General features: G+C 44.8%; 1 long non-coding RNA gene across 1 annotated transcript in view; it reads left to right on the plus strand.

Moving 5' to 3' along the window:
• Positions 1-13,633, plus strand: part of LOC138473800 (uncharacterized) — a 154,670-nt gene extending 141,037 nt beyond the window's left edge. Inside the window, exon 4 of the long non-coding RNA XR_011268923.1 lies at positions 13,280-13,633. This is a non-coding gene — a long non-coding RNA (uncharacterized lncRNA). The remainder of the gene's footprint in view (positions 1-13,279) is intronic.
• The last annotated feature ends 5,641 nt before the right edge of the window (positions 13,634-19,274 follow it).

A 19,274-nucleotide genomic window follows, 5' to 3' on the forward strand; every position in this document is an offset into this window, starting at 1 on the left:
GGGAGCTGTAGTGCCTTGATCAGCCTGTCCAATAAGGCTGCGTGCTGCACTGGCGTGCCATCTGCTCGGAGGTAGCCCCTCCTTTTCCAGCGTGCTAGGCCTGCATGCACAGTTGATGTCACATAGGCAGAGTCACTGTACACCGTTACTTCCTGGTGTGCGTGATTCTCAATGGCGAGCATCAACGCCAATAATTCTGCAGCCTGTGCTGAATAATGAGATGTTATTCGTGCTCTAAGAAGCACTCAAAACTCTCCATTCGTTGTGTGTTTCATCACAGCAACACCTGTATATCTTTGCCCATCATTTTGGTCGATCCTTGAGGACCCATCAATAAAGACGATCTTTCTTCCTGCCAAGGCATTTTCTTTCACCCTGGGGATTTCATCATAGAATTCTTCATAATTTGTACAGTCATGTATGGGCTCTCCTTCCGTGACTGGCTTTGCCACGAACATAGCTGGGTTCACTATTTTACATTATCAGACTATTTTAATCGATGGATTTGAAATGATCACTTCATAAGCAGAAGCTCTATGAGATGTCAGTGTGCCCTTTGGTTTCTCTAAAATGGCAAATAGCGAGTGCTCGATTTACAACGTCATTGAGCATCCCATTACAATGGTTGTAGCCTTTTCTATGGTGAACGCTGCAGCAGCTAAACTTTGTTTGCAAGTGAAGTGGCCACTCATCACTGGGTCCAGATTTCCGCTGTAATATGCCAGGGGCTTATACCCCAACGAGGTTCTTTGAGCGAGCACTGCCGGCATAACGCTGCCATTTGTGTGTGAACCCTTTCTCCATGGTCTCAGACAATTCGATCTTTTCCTTCGTCACTTGGGGCTTCTTTAGGGCCTGAAGTAAAGGCTTGGTGTAAGACCTGTAATCGAAGAACCATGCCCTGACATAGTTGCATAGGCCTAAAAAGCTCTGCATCTGTTTTATCGTGTGTGGCTTAGCCGTGTTAAATATGGCTTCAGTCCTTTCTGGGGTAACTTTCTTTCCTTCATGTGAGATCCGCTGGGCTATGTACAGCACTTCTTGTTGACAATATTGTAACTTTTCTTTGTCAACTTTATATCCTTTCTCAGCCAGTGTAGTCAATAGCTGAACAGAATTGGGCCTGCATTGCTCTTCTGTGGTGCTGCAAATCAGGATGTCATCCACGTATTGCAGGACGACACTTTCTAGTGCAATATTGTTCAAATCCATCTGCAGGGTTCTGTTAAAGATAGAAGGAGACTCACGGTACCCCTGTGGCAGCCTCGTGCTTTTCAGACGGATTTGTCTGAATGTGAATGACATCAGATCTTGTGAGTCACGGTGCAACGGGATTGAGAAAAATGCATTTTTCAGGTCAATCAACATGAAATATTTTGCCTCAACAGGTATATTACATAGAATTGTGTAGATGGGTTCGGGACTAGAGGGAACTGGGCCTCAACAATATTGTTTATTGGCCTAAGGTCATGAATTAGCCTCCACGACCCCCCTTTACTTTTTTACACAGTGTACACTGACGTATTACATGATGACTCTGACGTCACTAAGATGCCTTACTCTATCATGGCAGAAATTCTCTTAAAAATCCCCTCATCTGCCTCTCTGGATATGGGATATTGCCGGGCTCTTGGTAGAATTGCTCCTGGTTTCAGTTTAATCTTTGCCTCTCCGACCCCCTTCAAGAGTCCTACGTCATAGGGACCTGTAGTCCATACTGAGACAGGCACCTTTGTCATCATCAAAATATTCAGGACGATTTAGTGCCAACATCATTCTCTGAGGTACTTCTCTTTTAATTATCTTTACCCAAAAGGTGAGACTCACTTCCACCATTGTCTCTCCCATATCTGCTTGTTCTTCAAACAGCTCGTCATTAGTGACATCAGTCAATCGATATCCTTCTTCGATGGTGATTACTGCGCACCATTGTCGGCCGTCATCGTCATAACCATCAATCAATGCCACTCTCCCTTTCACTGCAGCCGTGTGTATCATCAAGGGAAATACTTGTCCCTTCTCCCCCCTTCTCCTCATGCATCAGTATTCAGGTTCTGAATAAGAACTCATCATGGGTTCTCATGATTTTGTCTGCAAGGCCTGGCAATCCTGCCATAAGCACACACATACCATATGTGAACATTTCTGGCTCTAATAGTATGGATCTCATGGTTATGTGTCCTGAGTATGCTCGGATCATTTCGCATACATTTGAGTAGTGCATTCCTGGAGTGGAATACTAAGCCCTTCTCCGTGAACGAGATTGTCATGTTTGTCATGTTTAACTTTGTCATTAAATCTCGACCCAGAATATTTACGGGGGTCTGCCGAGAATATAATAAAGGTACATTCATTTCACATTCTGCTGTGGAGACTGGAAGTGCATTTGTGAAGTGAACACGACTGGTAGCTCCTGTAAAACTCTGAGTATCTATGGCCTCACCGGACAAGGAAACCTTGCCTTCACGTATTCACGAGCATGATGCACCCATGTCAACTAAGAAGGAATATTCTTTATCCCCTATAACGACATACACCCTAGGTTCCCTGTGAGGGTCTGGTGTCACTGATAGGATAGAACACATCAGGGTTCCCAGTGAGCTGCCCTAGTTTATATACAAATTTGGCCCACTGTGTGCTGGTGAATTTCTCCCAATCCCATTGTTACTTCCCATTCCAGGGTTCGTGGTCTGCCCTGTGCCCATCGTCTGCGATAGTTGCAGCGGTGCCTGTTGGGATTGTCCTTGTGGAAAATTCCCCATGCTTTGCGGTTGCACACCTTGTTGCACTCCTGGCGCTTGTTGCTGCACCGTGTGATTCTGTGCACCGCCCTGCTGTAAAACTACAGGTGGATTTGCCAAGCCTGCTCCAGTTCCTTGGCCACTCTGCATCATGCCTTGTTTTCTGCATGTGTGTGCCAAATGTCCTGTCATTCTACAAATCGAACATACTGGCGGTGGTCGGATTATTTGCCCATTTGACATATCTTGGTTACCATTTTGCACATTTTGAAAACCTCCTTGATTATTTTAGAAACCTCCCTGATTGCTCTGCCATCCTCTTCCCCTAAATCCTCTTCCCCTGGGATAAAACCCTGTATTGCCTTGATTAATTTGCTGTGGACTAGCCACCTTCTGCATGCTTGCCTCAGCTGTGCTAGTTATCATGGCTCCTTCAAGAGCATATTTTGACAATTTCTTCTGCACCATTCTCGCTTCCTCACCCTTTCGAGTTGCTTCCCTTTTGCGATTCTTTTTCTGCATCAATCTACAATAATGTGTAATGGTCAACTGTATTTCAGCCCAAGGCTTGGCTTCAAATCCCACCAATTTCTTGAGTTGTTTCTGTATTGGCTCTGGCAGCCCTTGGCACAATATATGGTAAAACACAGGTATAGATTTCGTCCACGATTCATGAGTCTCGCGCACCCATGCATCTTGAAAATTCTGTATGTAAATTAACGGATCTTCAGACTCCTTCATCTTTCACGTCAGTATAGCTCCCATATCAGAAGTGTCTGGGTAAAGCACTCATAGAGCTTTCCATACTGTGACTCTACAATTGTTGAATGGAGCTCCGTGGTGCGCGGTATTAATTGTGGTTACGCCAGGGTAGCATGTTCATGCCCACATATCGTCTGCTCTCTCACCAAGTCTGGCAATTAAAAGACCTTTGAAATCCCCTATAGCTAACATGTTCCCTTCTGTCATTTTTTCTAACTCATGTATTCACTTTCCGGCTCTCGATGTCAGCATTGTAAGCTTGTTTTTCAAATGTTCTTGATCCATGTGTGGCCATGGTATATATTGCGGTCTTACTCCCCCCTTCTCGAGCAACGGAAATTGGAATGTGTAGCCCTCTCTCACTTCTCTCATTTCTCCTATCTATTGCAGGGGTAATATTCCCGCATCGCCGTCTACCTGGTAATGCCCTTAGTCTGTCCACATAGAGCGGCGAAGATACTTCTTCATATCGGTCATGCTGCATGGCAGACTCTGACACTCTTGGTGCAGATTCGCTATTATCTGACCATCTTATTCCTTTTTCCCTTGGGAGTCGTCTTCTGCTCTTTCCCTCTTTCTCATTTTCCTCGCGCTCATCCCTTTCAGAGTCGGATATTGTCTGTCCCCAACTAGTGCAACTTCTCGTATCCTCTTTGTTCCTACTTATTTCTAATCTATCCAGGGATAGCTCTCTATTCCCACTACTTTGGGAGACATCCTCAGTGTCATACAGCTGAATGCTCTCCAGGCGCTCGTCTTCCCCCTCCCCTTGGGGTATTTGTTCTAGCCCCATTTCATCATATATCCTATTGATCATCTCTCTGATGCTTCTGGTGTCGAAGTCATTGTCAATATTTGCCCTAGACGTGCCTGGTACTGAATCATACTCAGGGAAGAATTCTTCGATGTCCTCCCAGTCTACTACTGGAGCAGGTTTTTTAATCTCTCTCCCCAGATATTCAAGATCGCGTGCTCTCTGTCTTCACTTACGTTCTATGTCGTTATCAAATCCCTTGTGTTTCCTCGCCTCTTCTCTTACCCTATCTTCTTCCATTCTCTTTTCATTTCTGCGTTCATCTGCCCTTCTCATTTCCTCATCTCTTTGTCTTTTTATTAGTTTCTCACGTATCCTTTACTCTTCCTCTAGCCTTTGCTGTTTCTGTCTGTCTTGATCATTGGCTGCTCTTGGGTTGCAATTGAGCTGTCTCTCTTGTTCTTCGCGATATAACTCTTCTCGCCTTTGTCTTTCTTTCTTATCCTTTCATCTCCTAACTCCTTCTCTTTCCCCTTTCTTCGTGTCTCATCTAACCTCTCCTTTTGTTTCGCGTCATCAATGCCTTTCCCATCGAGTTTTAGTAGAATTTGTCCTCCCATCCATTCGTCTTTTGCGAATGCTATCTCATTAGTTATGTCTTCGCTCCCTTTCCATCTCTTCCCTTCTCTCTCCTTGTCGAGAGATGCACTTGTCTTTGCCTGATCTTTTCTTTCGTCATCGTGTCTCTCCTTGTCCCTTGGAACTGCAAAGGTAATATTCTTGTCCTTATCTTTCCCTTGATTTTTAGCACTACTATGTGTAGGTGACTCATATGCAGGGTTGGTGTATCCTGTGGCTGCTTTAAGTTCCCTCAACGGGTATAATCCCTCCTCCTTACTTTCTGCAACTTTTGTTTCGGGTGGGGCAGGTGGCGCAGTAGGCATCTCTTCCCCCTCTGTGCATACATTAAGTATCCAATCTGTTGGCGGTTCTTCCTCCTTTCCCTATTCATACATTTTCCATAACTCGAGAACAGCAAGGCGTTTTTCTAACTTCTTGCCTGTATACCTGGCATGCAAATATGTCGTCATATGTTGTAAGGCAGCTTTAGATAAAGACCCATTTTGTGGCCATGGCATAAACATCTTGTGGGCCTTTAAACCACTCGATACTATATTTCTTTAGCTTGGGTGGTAGTTTTGGCAATTGCTTGCATACGTGTGCCAATGGAGTCATGTCTTCCATGCTTAAATTTGTTCCCTTTCTTCTTATATAACACTTGTCAATGTTTCCATGCGGCTTAAACAACTTCTAACAATATAAGCGAGCACCAAACACTGCAAGCTCCAATCCAAATTTTCATAAAATGTTATACCTTCTGACTTAATAAAATAACAACAATTCATATGCGATTTTATCTCCGCTATCCAATCGCACAAAATTCAAATCTGTTTTCTCTAAGAAAATTTCTCTCTTTTTGTTTTCATATGACGTCACAAGAAAAATATGTAAGACAGACGCTTGACAGACTAGACAGACACCAGCTGGACACAGATATCTCTGCCTCTAATCATTACCCCTTTATGGAGTGTATATATATACAGTCTTCTCTACTTCTAATTATATTTAGTTTGTTCCCGCCTCCCTCCGTTACCTTTCCCCTTACTTGTTCTATAGCATGCACTTTTGCCAGAACATTAGTCTTTTTCACTCACCGTTCGTATGGTTCTTCTTTGGACCCTCGGGATCACCCTCGGGATCACCGCCTTTGTTACCACCTTCTTCGAGTTTTCGCCCGCCCGCTCAGCTGCCCGTAGGAATGGGAAGGGATGCGTGGGGAACACGGGTCCCTTCAGGCCCTGACTGAAGTCTGTTTATGCTACCATTGTCTACGGGGAGCTTCACAGTCTACTCAGCCGAATGGCAAAGGACTTGTGATATTGCAGAAGACCTAGAATTACTTTATGTCGACGGTCAATAGGTGTCTTATTCAAATCAATAATCAATAATGGATAACCATCCTCTGCTACCAAGTGTACACAGGAGACCCTCGACCGGCCCATATAGCCGAGGTTTGCTCCGAGAGTATTTTAAGACGAGATAGCTGCACCTTGAGATGGATGGGGGGTGCAGATTTATTACTCCAACACCAATCAATAAGGACAACTCAATGGTTTGGCAAAGGGAGTCCGTTTAATGACAAGTACAAAAAACGGGGAGTTATGGATATCAACATTGATGCGATCGTCCTTCTCCCTTCAACTCCAATGAACTTCATAAAAAAACATCTTTTATACTGAAAATTCGTCATAAGTGACGTGTAATACTCAGAAGTTAATAAGCATTTCTATTGGTTCGGAAAAGGTCACTTTAATATAGGTGCTATATCTGTATATGGTAACGGAGTGAGGGATTGGGTAAAACACTGTCAGGTGGGCATCTAAACCCTTCCTTCAAAATTACTATTGTAGACATCACCAAAAGTATGACGTCCCATTGGCTCTACTAAATATAGGACCCTAGATTATTTGGTCCATTGTGATTGGGTTGGCACTAGCCCCAGGCATAAATTTCCACTTTACTTAGCAGCACGCAGAATGGTCAGACAGGTGCAAGGGGACCCCCTCAGCTTCCAATTAAGGTTACAATCAATCATCAATTCAACAACAATGTGTCAATTATGTTACTGTGGTTGGCCTCGAAACTGCATCTTCTGTCTGGGAAAGTTCCGATATCTTCTCCTGGGCGGATGCCACGTGTAGGTATGAACTTGTGCTTCTCCTCGCTCGGATGGTCACACGATGCAGACACTGTGAATTTGCCTAGTTTCTCTCAATTTGTGCATTTAATTCTTATTTGGCTTGCCACCTGCCTACGCTTCCTTATCTTGACCTTTCAGAGACAGGATATTCTGTTCTTAGGTTTCAATTAGATGTAGCTACTGTTCATTCCTTCTATTGGTATGAACTTGGCTCTCTTGGCATGAGTTGCATCTGCTGAGTTTCAATTCTCTTCTCAATTTGCTAGAATATGAATTTTGTCCTGTTTGGCCTCTAGTAACCTGAGTTGATTCTGCTTTTCGCGTAAAGTGGAATCGCACTTATAATACTGTGCTTCGTTTTGAGGTAGATTATATAGAATGGTGCTTGCCGCGCTATTCTTCTACTTAGCATAGCAAGCCGTACTGTTTTCTTAGCTTACTTGCGGTTTCAAGCATATGTACAGGTGTTAGCTGGTTGAATATCTTCATCCTGCTTACAGCTTAACTCTCTTACGTTTTGATAGCTTCCTATCACTATAAGCTCACGATCTCTTTTCTCATGGCGTTTCGTCTCCTTGTGTCATTCTTGGTTCGTCATTTGTTCTATCTGTGAGTCTGTCTGTAACGCTCACCTGTTCTTTTCCACAGGGACGTCTACAGGCACACACCTGCGGGCTCTTCGGTACCCCACGCCCGTCCCGGACCCCTGGATAAGCGGATTCAGCTCTGGAAGACATGAGGGGCAGCTTAGATGGGTTCCTATTAGATCGCCCACTCCCACGTTCCCGTGCAGGTTCCCTAAGGGCGACTCTCACCTTAGTGATGTTAAAAGTGCGCTCTCCGCCCTGCCGGTCCGGGCAGGGGTGCGTAGATTTGGGGCCGTTCCACCGAGTTGCTTCACTGGCGAGGGCCGGAGTTCAGACTGGCTGCAACTCCTTCTTCAGGTAAGTCTTAAAGTCTTTCTTGATGAGAGTAAGTCTTTATAGGTAAAAATAGTCTTTGGAATATGAGCTAACTCCTGTCCTTGTTGCTGATGGTGGAGGTCACGAAGAAAGCCGAAGACTGGTTCAAGCAGGTAAGCTGAGTCGCCATGCGGCGCTGAAAGCGTCCTTGCAAATGACTAACCTGCTAACTTTTGTCTTGCAGACCTCGACGGGGTGGAGTTGGAGGAACCCCCGAAGGGATGAAGAAATCGGGGCCAGCGCAAGTTGGGCGGCTTCGAAGAGCAGATGAAGCACTCAACGGGAGAGCATTGAGATGATGCCTGCTTCGGATGACTAGTAAGCCACAGGATGCTGCAAAATGGTAAGTATGGCAATGGTCTTGCCTAGGATACTTCCGAAGCCAAAGGATGCTGCTGAGTCGGTAAGCAGCGATGGTCTTGCCTTGGGTACTTCCGAAGCCAAAGGATGCTGCTGAGCTGGTGAGCGGGGCGTTGGTCAGGCCCAGGAAGACTCTGAAGACGATGGATGAAGCTGAGCAGGTAGGGATGCAGAGCAGGAGGAGCGTCACGCTGCAAAGGCAGAATAACGCGAAGCGCATGCTCTTGGTCGGGCGTGGATTAAATAGCTAGGTAGTATCCCAGGTGCCTTTGTGTAAGCTAGACTGTAGCATACAGTTCTCCAGTATTCCGCATGGGGGCGGCCATGCTTATCCATTGGCCATAGGAAGCCTGTCCCAGTGAGCGTCTCCTATGCCAGCAGCGCCAGGACTGGCTCCAGGGTATCTGAGGAGGCCCCAATTGGGTTCGTAAGGGCCTGTGTCCCCTTGAGGGAGATAAGGTTGTGGCACTGTCCGGGCTCTCGTGTCGTCACCATTCGTCTTCCATTAAGACCTTTTTGGTTTCTTCCGGGACGGTACTTAGGCAATCTTCATTTTGTCTCATTTGTTGGCAGGGTTTTCTCAATGGATACCTTACTGTCCATGGTTGTCTGGTTATTGGTACTTCGCTAGGCATTGCTCTTCTGATGGGTACTGGGCAGAGCCCTATTCCGGCTCTCTGCTGATTTATTTGTTCATCATACATCACATACTTTGGTGTTAATGTTCCTGGTACTTCAAAATGGGCAATGGGAGTGCAGGCTTTATTTGGGACCTCCTCTACAGTCTATCTTTGATTCGTAATAGTTTTTTAAAATCTTTTAACAATCAGTTGGATGCGTGTAATGTATCATACACATGGAGCAAATTCATGCAAGGCAATGACATACATTTTATCTTTTATATGGTAACATTTTATCAGAAAATGTTGAAATTTTAAATTGTTTATCTTAAGATGTGTTATTTATTAAATGTTTTTATGATATTCTTGTGAATGTATTGGATGGTTTTATTATGATTGGCTATTCTTTTAACATTGAAGTGGATATCTGTATTGTTTATGTATGTATTATCTGTTGTATAAACAAAGCCGTAAGGCTAGAAGTATATTATCAAATAAATAAAAAAGTGCAGATGTGTCACCGAAGTTAATCTTACACGTTCCACACAACCAAATGTTTCAAAGACTTGACTAAATTAGCGTCCTTACAAAATCTCCACTATCTCAGCATCCTTTCGTGATATTCTGGGTGCCCTCAAGGCTTTGTTTGTGGGAAACAGAATGAACCTTAAACCTAAGAACCGTGATCTCCTCTTTACATCAGGAACATTCTCAAAATACAGAGGCACTGTTTACAAAGATGTCTCAGTTTCTGATACATATGAACATAATGTGTATTTCTTTGTACCTTCTTAAGCAATGACCCAGTCCATGATCCGAGGTGTGTTCTTTACATTAGAGGGGTAAAGAATGAGATCGTCGCAGGACATGTTTATGGAATCCAGCAAGGAATTACTGTGGTGGGTCCAATGCATTAATTCCCTGTTAGAAGAACTATATTGCAGCATTTAATGCACAGAATAATGAAGCCTGTGAAGACTTCAGTATTTTCCTACATAGAGAAAGGTACTTCCAGTTTATCATATCCATAAGGGATAACATGCCTAACTCATGCCTAACTCGTATTTTATTATATATTATAATAGTAGGAACTCATTTCAGCAGGTGAAGCACATGCCTCCAAAATTGACCCTTTCGTTTGGCTCAAAATCCCCTACCACCTCTGCTGCGTGGCTTAAGATAGGTACAATCTTCATTTCCCAATTACTGAAAAGCGCTGTTAACGCATGTTGATACTTTACGCTTAACTGGCTAGATCTAGGCACTTATCTCGTAGCCTTACATGATGAGCTGCGTTCTTTTTTTTTTTTGAAACTTTTATTTACATTACCATTGTTACAGATAGCAAGACAATCAACGGAAAATAAAAATAACAATGCAAATAAGAAAGGAAAATCACAACTATTTACACAGGAAAAGTGTACAAGTCAAGAAACATAAATAATCAAGCCCCTGCTATCAAAAATCAACATCACACCGTCAAAATAACCGCAAAAACCCCGATGAGCTGCGTTCTTATTCTTCGTACAGACTGGAAAACATAGGTTATTGAATTGAATTGAAGGTTAATGAATGGGTTACTTATTGGGGGTCGGATTCAGGCTCCAGAGAAAGTTACACTTGCTTCAATGAGATATTAATGGCCATGAATGAGGAATAAGCCAGCACACCATGTATCTCCTACTGGGTTGTGCACCTCGGTATTGCACAATTGGAGGCACTGAGTGCTTTGAGGCCATGCAATTAACATTTCATGAGATCTGAGTCGGGGTGCTGATGCGAAAGAAGACATGGAATGGAAGATGATATTCAGGTGGATATGACCCATAACCCTGCTCTGCTGATAGGATGCAGGTAGCACCAACATTCCTTCAAAATGATGTTACAGGGCATCTGAAGCCGGAATAATCAATCCTATTTAGATGGTACTTGCGTTCCATTTGTTTGGCAACTATGAAGAGCCAAAATCCTGCCAGTCATGACAAAATGCATGTCAAGTATCTCTGAAAGGATAATGCCAAGCAGAAAGGAAGGGCAAGGCTGATGCAGTGTGTGCAACCCTTTGTTCTTGGTTTGAAAATGTTTCTAAGCCAGATTGCCAGATGTCAAAGGTGGCCAGTGAGAGAATTTTCTGTGCAGGCTCTCTCTCTTTCAAGGCAGTCCATCGTCCATTGCAAGCATGCATCTGTATCTTTGGAAGGCTATCTAGTTATACTAAATGACATAACTGGGCAGGTTCCTGTATTAGCTTTGCTTGGGTAAGTCGTTCTAATTACCCGGCACTGGTAGGGTCTGCAGGAAACCCCCTGTCTAAAAACTACATTCAGGGCAAATTCTTTATCCCTTAGGCTCACAGATCAATTTCGGGTGATCACAGAGACAGCTTTATTTTTCTCTTGAAAGACAAAGAAAACAGCCTCCTATCCCTACCTGGAACCGACCGATCTAACCTAATCAGTGTCCAGTGAAAATGTTGCCATCAAAAATGTAGTCAGTGAAAATGTAGTGAAAATAACTGCAGTGAAAAAGTTGCCCAACAAAATGTATTAAAAAATGCAGCTGAAAAGTAGCCAAAAATGTAATAGCGTTATGCAATTATTAGGGTTAAGGAGGGTTTTGTGGGCTTATGATTGCCTGGTTTAGGGCAAGGATAGGGTAGGGGGGATAGGATTAGAGAAAAGATTTTAGTTAGAATTAGGGTAAGAGTTATGGTGAGGGTGGCTGCTGCAGTGTTGGTGATGTTGGTGTTTGGTTAGTCGTTACGGTAGATTAAGTGTCTGGTTAAGTGGTAGGATGGGGTTATGGTAAGGATAGGGCTAATAGTGTAATGCTTTGGGTACGATTTGAAGAAAGGAACATTGGGGGAGGGCTTGTGATGTTGCTGTAGGATAGGTGTTAGGATAAACCTAGTGTTTCAGCAAAGTAAGCATTAGGGTACGTGTTAGAGTTGCAATTGGGGTAAGGCTGAGGTTAGGATTAGAGCAAGGGTTTGGATTAGGGCAAGGGTCATGTCATTTGTGGAGAGCTGTGGAGAGCTAGTGAAAGGGTTGCCGATAGGTACATTTTCCATTGATTCTATCTTGAGTAACATGCAAGTAAAATGCTTTAGCCCGCTGAAGGCTTAGTGTTCTGTAAGAGTTCAGCGTAGCAATCAGAGTGAGCCAAAGGTTTAGGAACAGAGTCATGGGAGTCATGGAGGTTTTTCTTAAGGTTTGGGTCACAGCCTTGTACTTTTACCATTGATTGTATTGAATGGTTACATGTTTTAAAACAGCTACATTTTCCTTTCCGTTCACATAGAACCTGCCCTCCAGACCCCTCACCTTTATAGGTCACTGGTCATCTGATGGATTTGAAACTTAAGAACATTCTGGTAAAATTCATTAGGCCTTTCAGACCCCATAACCTGCCTCTTTGTACTTAGCCCGTCCCCTATTTCCTCTTCCGGTTATCGCTTCAAATGACAACTTCCTATCCATTGCTTAGCAGCAAGGTGCGTAGTCACCTCTCCCATGGTGACGACATCCTCGCTCTTTGAGCAGTCCATTGTTCATACCAGAAAGAACAGTCTATGCAGTCACGTGGGCCAAAAGGCCGTTAGCCTGAACTCCTGCTGAACTGCACTTTTCCAGTCCTTCACACTAAGACACCGTTGGTGCAATCCCTATTCTGGTTATGGGGCGTATCTGAATGTTCGCTGGCGAAGGTGTTTATCCAGTTACTTCTGCAATGGTGCCGCCTGTGTCAGCAAATACTGTTTTCTTTTACAACTTGTAAAGTGTGTTTATGTCAGGAGGCAACAGGGAAAATCCCAACCAAAAGCAGCAGAAGAGTGCTGAATGTCTAGACAGATGTCAAGAATTCTGGGTTAAAAAAGGCTTCTTGAGAAATGTTGTGGGTTGGATTGAAATGTCATCATCAGTCGACAGCACGAGTCACAAAGGGGTGAATACTGGTCGCCTGCTCCAGGCGGCAATGTGATTGCTCACAGTATAGTCTCAGTCGCAAAAGTTACAAAGAGTGTATGCAAATACATCCTGTGTTGGAAGTAACAATTCTTTTGATTCCATAATTGTTTGTTCCTGGGTTTATGATTAACAATATGTGTCTCCATTACACTTGTGCATTTCGGATGAGTTGTTTTTTTAAACTAAATTGTCACTGAAGAAAAATATTACGAAATAGGAGACTGCAGCACCCCTCCCAATAATGACATAATTATATAATTTTTTTGTGAAAATAGGAGTTTTTGGATTTCTAAAAATATAATTAGCCCGTGTGCAAATGTAACTTGTTATGAATGTCTCTTTTTTCAACAGACTTGCAGTTTCTAGATCTTCAGGTCAACTGACACCTGCCAACTTCCCCCACTCGTGTGTCCTGACACCTGCCAACTTCCCCCACTCGTGTGTCCTGACACCTGCCAACTTCCACCCAGTCGTGTGTCCTGACACCGCGTCATCCATTCCCTGCATTTGGAAGAGATCACGCTACGCAAGAGGAAGTCCTCAATCGCCCACGCAAGAGGAAGTCCTCAATCGTCCACCACGCAGCTCAGCTCCTTCTTAAGAAGAACATCTGTGGGATTTCTCATTGGGGACTGAATGGTCAAAAGCAGGGCTTTATTTCAGTGAAAATAAAACCAACAGCTGGGATGCCTCAGCACTTCAGTCTGCCTTTGTTTGCTCTATCATGGCTCCATTGTAATGGCAGTTTCAAAGTCAAGTCACCAATAGGACTTCATAAGCATGTCTTATAAATGAGCACACGTGAGTGGGGGGCCGGGGTGGCTGGCTGCTGCTAGCAGTGGAACTCAGCCTTGAATGATCAGTGCTCCATGGTTTGAATACACATTTCTGTCCAAAGCAAGGATCTTGCCCTCACCACCAGCCTTTCATTTGACTGCATGCTGGTCACTGCTCTACTGCCATTACACAGTTCCTGTCAGAAGATGCTTTTAGCGCTCTGTAGACTATGGGCCTCATTACGAGTTTTCTGGTGCGAATACAACGGTACCGGTAAGCTTACCGGTACCGTTGTATCCGGACCGTCAAACTCCGAGTTGTGCTCGCGGGTGCCTTTCATTCTGCCAGGTCTGACCTGGCGGAATGAAAGGCACCCGCGAGCACAGCATTTCGGATGCACAGACACCGTTGATAAAACAGGCATGGCTGCCGCCGGAGTTGCATTTTTACCGGCGCCCAGGAATGGGCAAATACCGAGTCCGGCAAGGCCATAATGACCTGGCAACTGCTCATTTCTGGGTGCTGGACAAAAATGCAACTCCGGCAGCAGCCGTGTCTGTTTTACAGGCACGGCTACCGCCAGTGTTGTTATGAGGCCCTATGTATGGAAAACGTTTGCCCCAATTTGCACCATCGCCATTACCAAGTCCGATTACTGCTTTACAATAAGCCTGGTCAAATTAATAAATGATATCCTGAGGTTTAGACTGAATGACCTAAGTGCGTAACCTGTTATAGCCTGAGTAGGTTGTTGATGCTAAGACTTCAACTAAAATCTTAATCATTCCAGTACATGTCTGTTTCCCCAAAATTATGTCATCTTAGTTTTTTAGAGTGCACTGTCAATTCCAAGGAAGACTCATGGCGCTGTCGGGAAAGATTGCCCGACTGAGCCTCACAGGGTATTTAGGCTCCACTGGTTTCTTCTAATCAGGTAGTCTTCCAGATGCTTCCGGAAGGCCAGATGGTTTGAAGTAGTTCTTAACCCATTTGGAATTGTGTTCCTCAAACTGGCTTCACAGCATGAAAAGGTGTGACCTTTCTGCCATGCTCTAGAGACCTTTGGAGTAATCAAAGATCAGAATAGTCCGAATTCCAAATCCATATGGCCTGGAATAGGTTAAATCTGGACTTGCAGGGCCTTTATTTCCCTTTATTTCCCTGCATAATACTTTCCATAATGCCTCATGATCCATACAGAAAACCAGTATTGGCAGTCAATCTAGGGAGGTCAAAGCCAACTTCCTAAGTCTTAGAAGGATCCAGGTCGCTTTGCTCTGTGTCATTTGTAGACACTGTCACTTATGTTTGTGAACGGCCATTTACACGCTGTTCGGGCAGCTTGACATGACCAGCATTAGGACCGTTTGGACCTTGAATGGAAGAATAACCATGAGGAAGATGCGTTTCAACATTCCCATGCCTAGAAACATGTTTAGGACATAGTTATGACCTGTGAGAATAGGTCAGAGACCTTTATGACCCACAGGTTTCTTACTTTGTTGGAAGGTAAAGGACCCATGGCAAGTTGTTTCGACCAGATGTGGGCTGGCCAGGGCACCCTGATTCAAAGTATTCCCCTCTTAGACAGATTCTGTTCTAGACTCAATATAAAGCGCCTAGAAACACTTGTGTACAGGCAGCTTATAAATGCCATATCATATCACTGGGATTCTGAGCATTCCGAGTAACCTTACAAATGATTTGGGTGTCTTCAGCCTAGTTATATACAGGGCATCTAATTGCTAAAGTTATATCAGTGGAGATATGATAGGTTATTTATAATGCACTTCATACTCAGAGGTTTCTAAGCGCCGACCCGGGGACTGAACCTGTGTTGCTCCATGTCGTCTTGCTCCCAAGGTGAGCATGTTGCCCCTGAGCTATCCTCCCGAGACAAATACATATTAAGCATTAAAGAGCCAGAGACTGACCCTGAGGGACAAAGCATTGCAGATTGTAGGCCAAGGAGATAGAGGTCGGGATTAGCACCTTTTATTGTCTATTAGCTAAGAAAGAAGTGTTGCTTTACCATGCCCACTCATATTGTAAAATGAGATTGGAGCATCAGGTCTTTAATGATGTCATATTCTGACAAATTGAGCAACACTACAGCTCCAATCCCACCCACATGCTCTTATCACCTTGAACTGTCGAGCACCACTGTGAGAACTCATTCTGTACTGTGCTCAGCATGAAAACTAACTCTAACTGGCAAAACGACTAAATTAATATTGATTAATGTCTGCAGATGTCTGGTTACCGATCTTTCCAGGTGTTTTTTTGAGGGATTTGGTAAAAAAAAGTGCATAGTCGATGGGTCTGCCTGGGACATTTTTATTTGTGATGTAATCATTGCTAGAATGTGTCCTGGGGGAACTTTTCCAAATATGAGAGAGTTTTTAGAATGTACCTAATTGTTTCTGCAACAAACAAGATTGAAATGATCGTTATACAGATAGAAGCCGGGAATGCATCTAAGGCAGAGCCGGATTGAATATTGTGTTTAATGAGAAGGCTATATCACATTTTTGTCTAATGGCCATAAAGACTCCAAAATCGACTCGGCCTACTGGTTAAGCATATAATCAGTGAGACGCTTGACATAGTTATTAATGCCTTTTTCCACCTTGGAAATCAAATGATGGATCTTTTCAACGGTTTCAATGCAAAACTCCCCAATGCTGTTGCACGGATCTTGATAAGGGGCATCTTACTGGTTATAGATATGGGGTCAGTAGTTGGTTTATGATTGTGTAAAGCTGTTTATAGTGTCAGGACAGCAGTGAGCTATTACTAGCAGTGATTGTTTTTGGTAATAAAATTTGGCATTTATTGTCATAGACAATCCGGGATACTTGTGAAACTTGGGCCTTTAGAGCCCATATCTTTGTGGACTCCTTCCAGGGCTTCTTAGCTATTCATTTATCTACTAAGGAGCCATTGGTGAATCTAATATCATTGAATGTGTGCTGGAATGCGGTGATCTATCCACTAAGTACATTTATTCGGAATTTAGAAAACATGCTATGGAAGTGGAAAGAAGAATTTCTTAATGGGTACATCATATCAGCAGGGGATTTAAATTCAAACTGTTTAATGGATCACAAATTAAGTTTAGACATGCTAAACCCTGGCAGGACCTATCATACTAATCAAAGTAAGAGGGGAAGTCAATGGCTAGATGCTCTAAAAGAATGGAATTTGCGCCTTCGAAATGGTAATATCGAGGGTGATCTGTCACCTGGTGGAGGGGTTGCCAAAAGTCTTGTATCGATGACCATATTAGTCTCAGAAAAACGGTTTAAGCAATGTATACTGTTCCAGGTGGAACCGGGTGCATTGGGGGCTTTGATCCTATTAGATCTGTGGCGGCATTTGATACAGTCAACCACTCCAAAGTGCTCTCCCGTTTAGCTACAGCAGGCCTCTCTGGGCACGTTCTAGACTGGTTTACCTCATTTCTAACTGAGAGGAGCCAAATATTCTCTTCACAGCCTTTGTGTTCTTATCCTGTTGCACTATCCTGTGGTGTTCCTCTAGGTTCTGCTTGGTCCCCTATGCGGTTTAAAACATATGTTCAGTAGATGGGTCGCCTCATCCACTCGTTTTGGCTTTCTTTGGTATTCCTACGCCGACAGCACTCAAATCCTGGTCAGTTAAGATCTCAACCAGGTTACAGAGCCGTTTTGACTCCGGAAGTGTCTGTCGGCAGTGGGGGCAGGGGGCGGGTGGATGAGTGCGAACTTGCTTAAGCTGAATGGGAACAAGATGGAGGTCCTAGTGGTGGGCGCTTCCTCTAATGATGCTCTCTGGACACCTTGTTTCTGGCCTGACACCTTGGGTGTTCTTCCGATTCTGGTGAGGGTGGTCAGGAATCTTGGGATTCGCTTGTCCTCTTCAATTGCCCACAAGTGAACAGGGTATGTAAATTCAGGCATTTTTTTGCTTAGAGTGCTGCAAAATGTTTTATACCTAATGAAATGCAACCTTTGGTAGTAGCATTGCTAATCACCAGTCGTATTGATTATTTGAATGCGCTCTATCTGGCCCAGCCTGCTGACTCTATGGGCCTCATTACGAGGTTGCCCGGTAAGGCAAAAACGATGCCGGTATGGTAATACCGGCATCGTTTACCGTCCTGTTGCATTCCAACCCGCAAACCCGGTATTAGCGGCACCCTAAATAATGGTGCCGCTAATAACGGCATAGGCGCGTACACGCGCCCCTTCAGGGAGCAAATACCGGCATGCCGGTAATAGGGGGAAATCCCAACCTACGCAGACATGCAAATACCGGCATCGCAAAGCCGGTAATCACGGGCTGCACGATGCCGGCCATACAGGCATCGCGGACCACCCACAAACAGCAATCAGGATACAAGGCAGCTGCCACAGGTGCACACAATCCCCACAGGTGGAGTCAATGGAGGCTGGGCCAGTATAAACTGAGCACACCCACACACCACACCCCTCCCCCCCACAGGTGGAGGCAATGTAGACTGGCCCAGTACAAAAGGAGCACACCTACACACCACACCCCTTCCTACACCAAAATGCTACCACTAGCTGTTGCAAGCATGGCGCTGGAGGACATGCCTATACTGCTACAACTACAGCAACAACAGCAACAACAAAAACAACAACTACAGCAGCAACAACAGGCAGCACAGAGGAGACACAGGAGGAGAAGGAGGGTGAGACAGGCCCAGCAATTACCACCAGTGCAGCCACCAGTGCCTTGTAGGCAGCCACCAATCCCTCCACCAGACCCAGCCCATTTAACCTAACCCCTGAGCAGATCCACACCCTGTACCGGTTGGGACCGTGACACTATCACCACCATAGTGGACATGATACAGAACGACATTGCCAGCCACATAGAAATACGCACTGCCATCCCCCCACTACTAAAGGTGGTGTCTGTGCTACACTTCCTGGCTACAGGCACCTACCAACACACAGTGGGCCAGCTGCATGGCATTTCACAACCACTATTTTCACGCATGCTGAACCAAGTGCTGGATGCCCTCCTGAAGCACGCAAGCACCCACATATCCCTACCACGGACTGCCCAGGAGATAGCCGGAACCAAAGTAGGCTTCCATGCACTGGCAGGCATGCCCAATTGTGTTGGTGCCATCGACTGCACCCATGTGAAATTGGTAGTCCCCCATGCCATAGAGGCGGTGTACCGCAATCGCAAGCAATACCACTCCATCAATGTGCAAATGGTATGTGACTCCAGCAAGATCCTCACCCATTGCTGCACCCGATTTCCTGGATCCACACATGATGCCATGGTACTGCGCAACTCCACGCTACCCCATCACATGGAGCGACATGCTGGACCACGTGCCTGGCTGCTTGGTGAGTTGCGCAACTGTCCCATGGCTGTGCTGTGGGGTACTGATGTGTGCGGATGCAGAAGGGGGGGCTACTGCACCTGGGTGGGGAAGGGGGGGGTAGTTCACCAGGGTGGGAAAGGGGGGGGGATAGTGCACCAGGGTGGGAAAGGGGGGATAGTTCACCAGGGTGGGAAAGGGGGGGGAATAGTGCACCGGGGTGGG

This window comes from Ambystoma mexicanum, chromosome 8 (genome assembly GCF_040938575.1).
Source record: "Ambystoma mexicanum isolate Mex_15411 chromosome 8, UKY_AmexF1_1, whole genome shotgun sequence".
Classification (NCBI taxonomy): Eukaryota; Metazoa; Chordata; class Amphibia; order Caudata; family Ambystomatidae; genus Ambystoma; species Ambystoma mexicanum.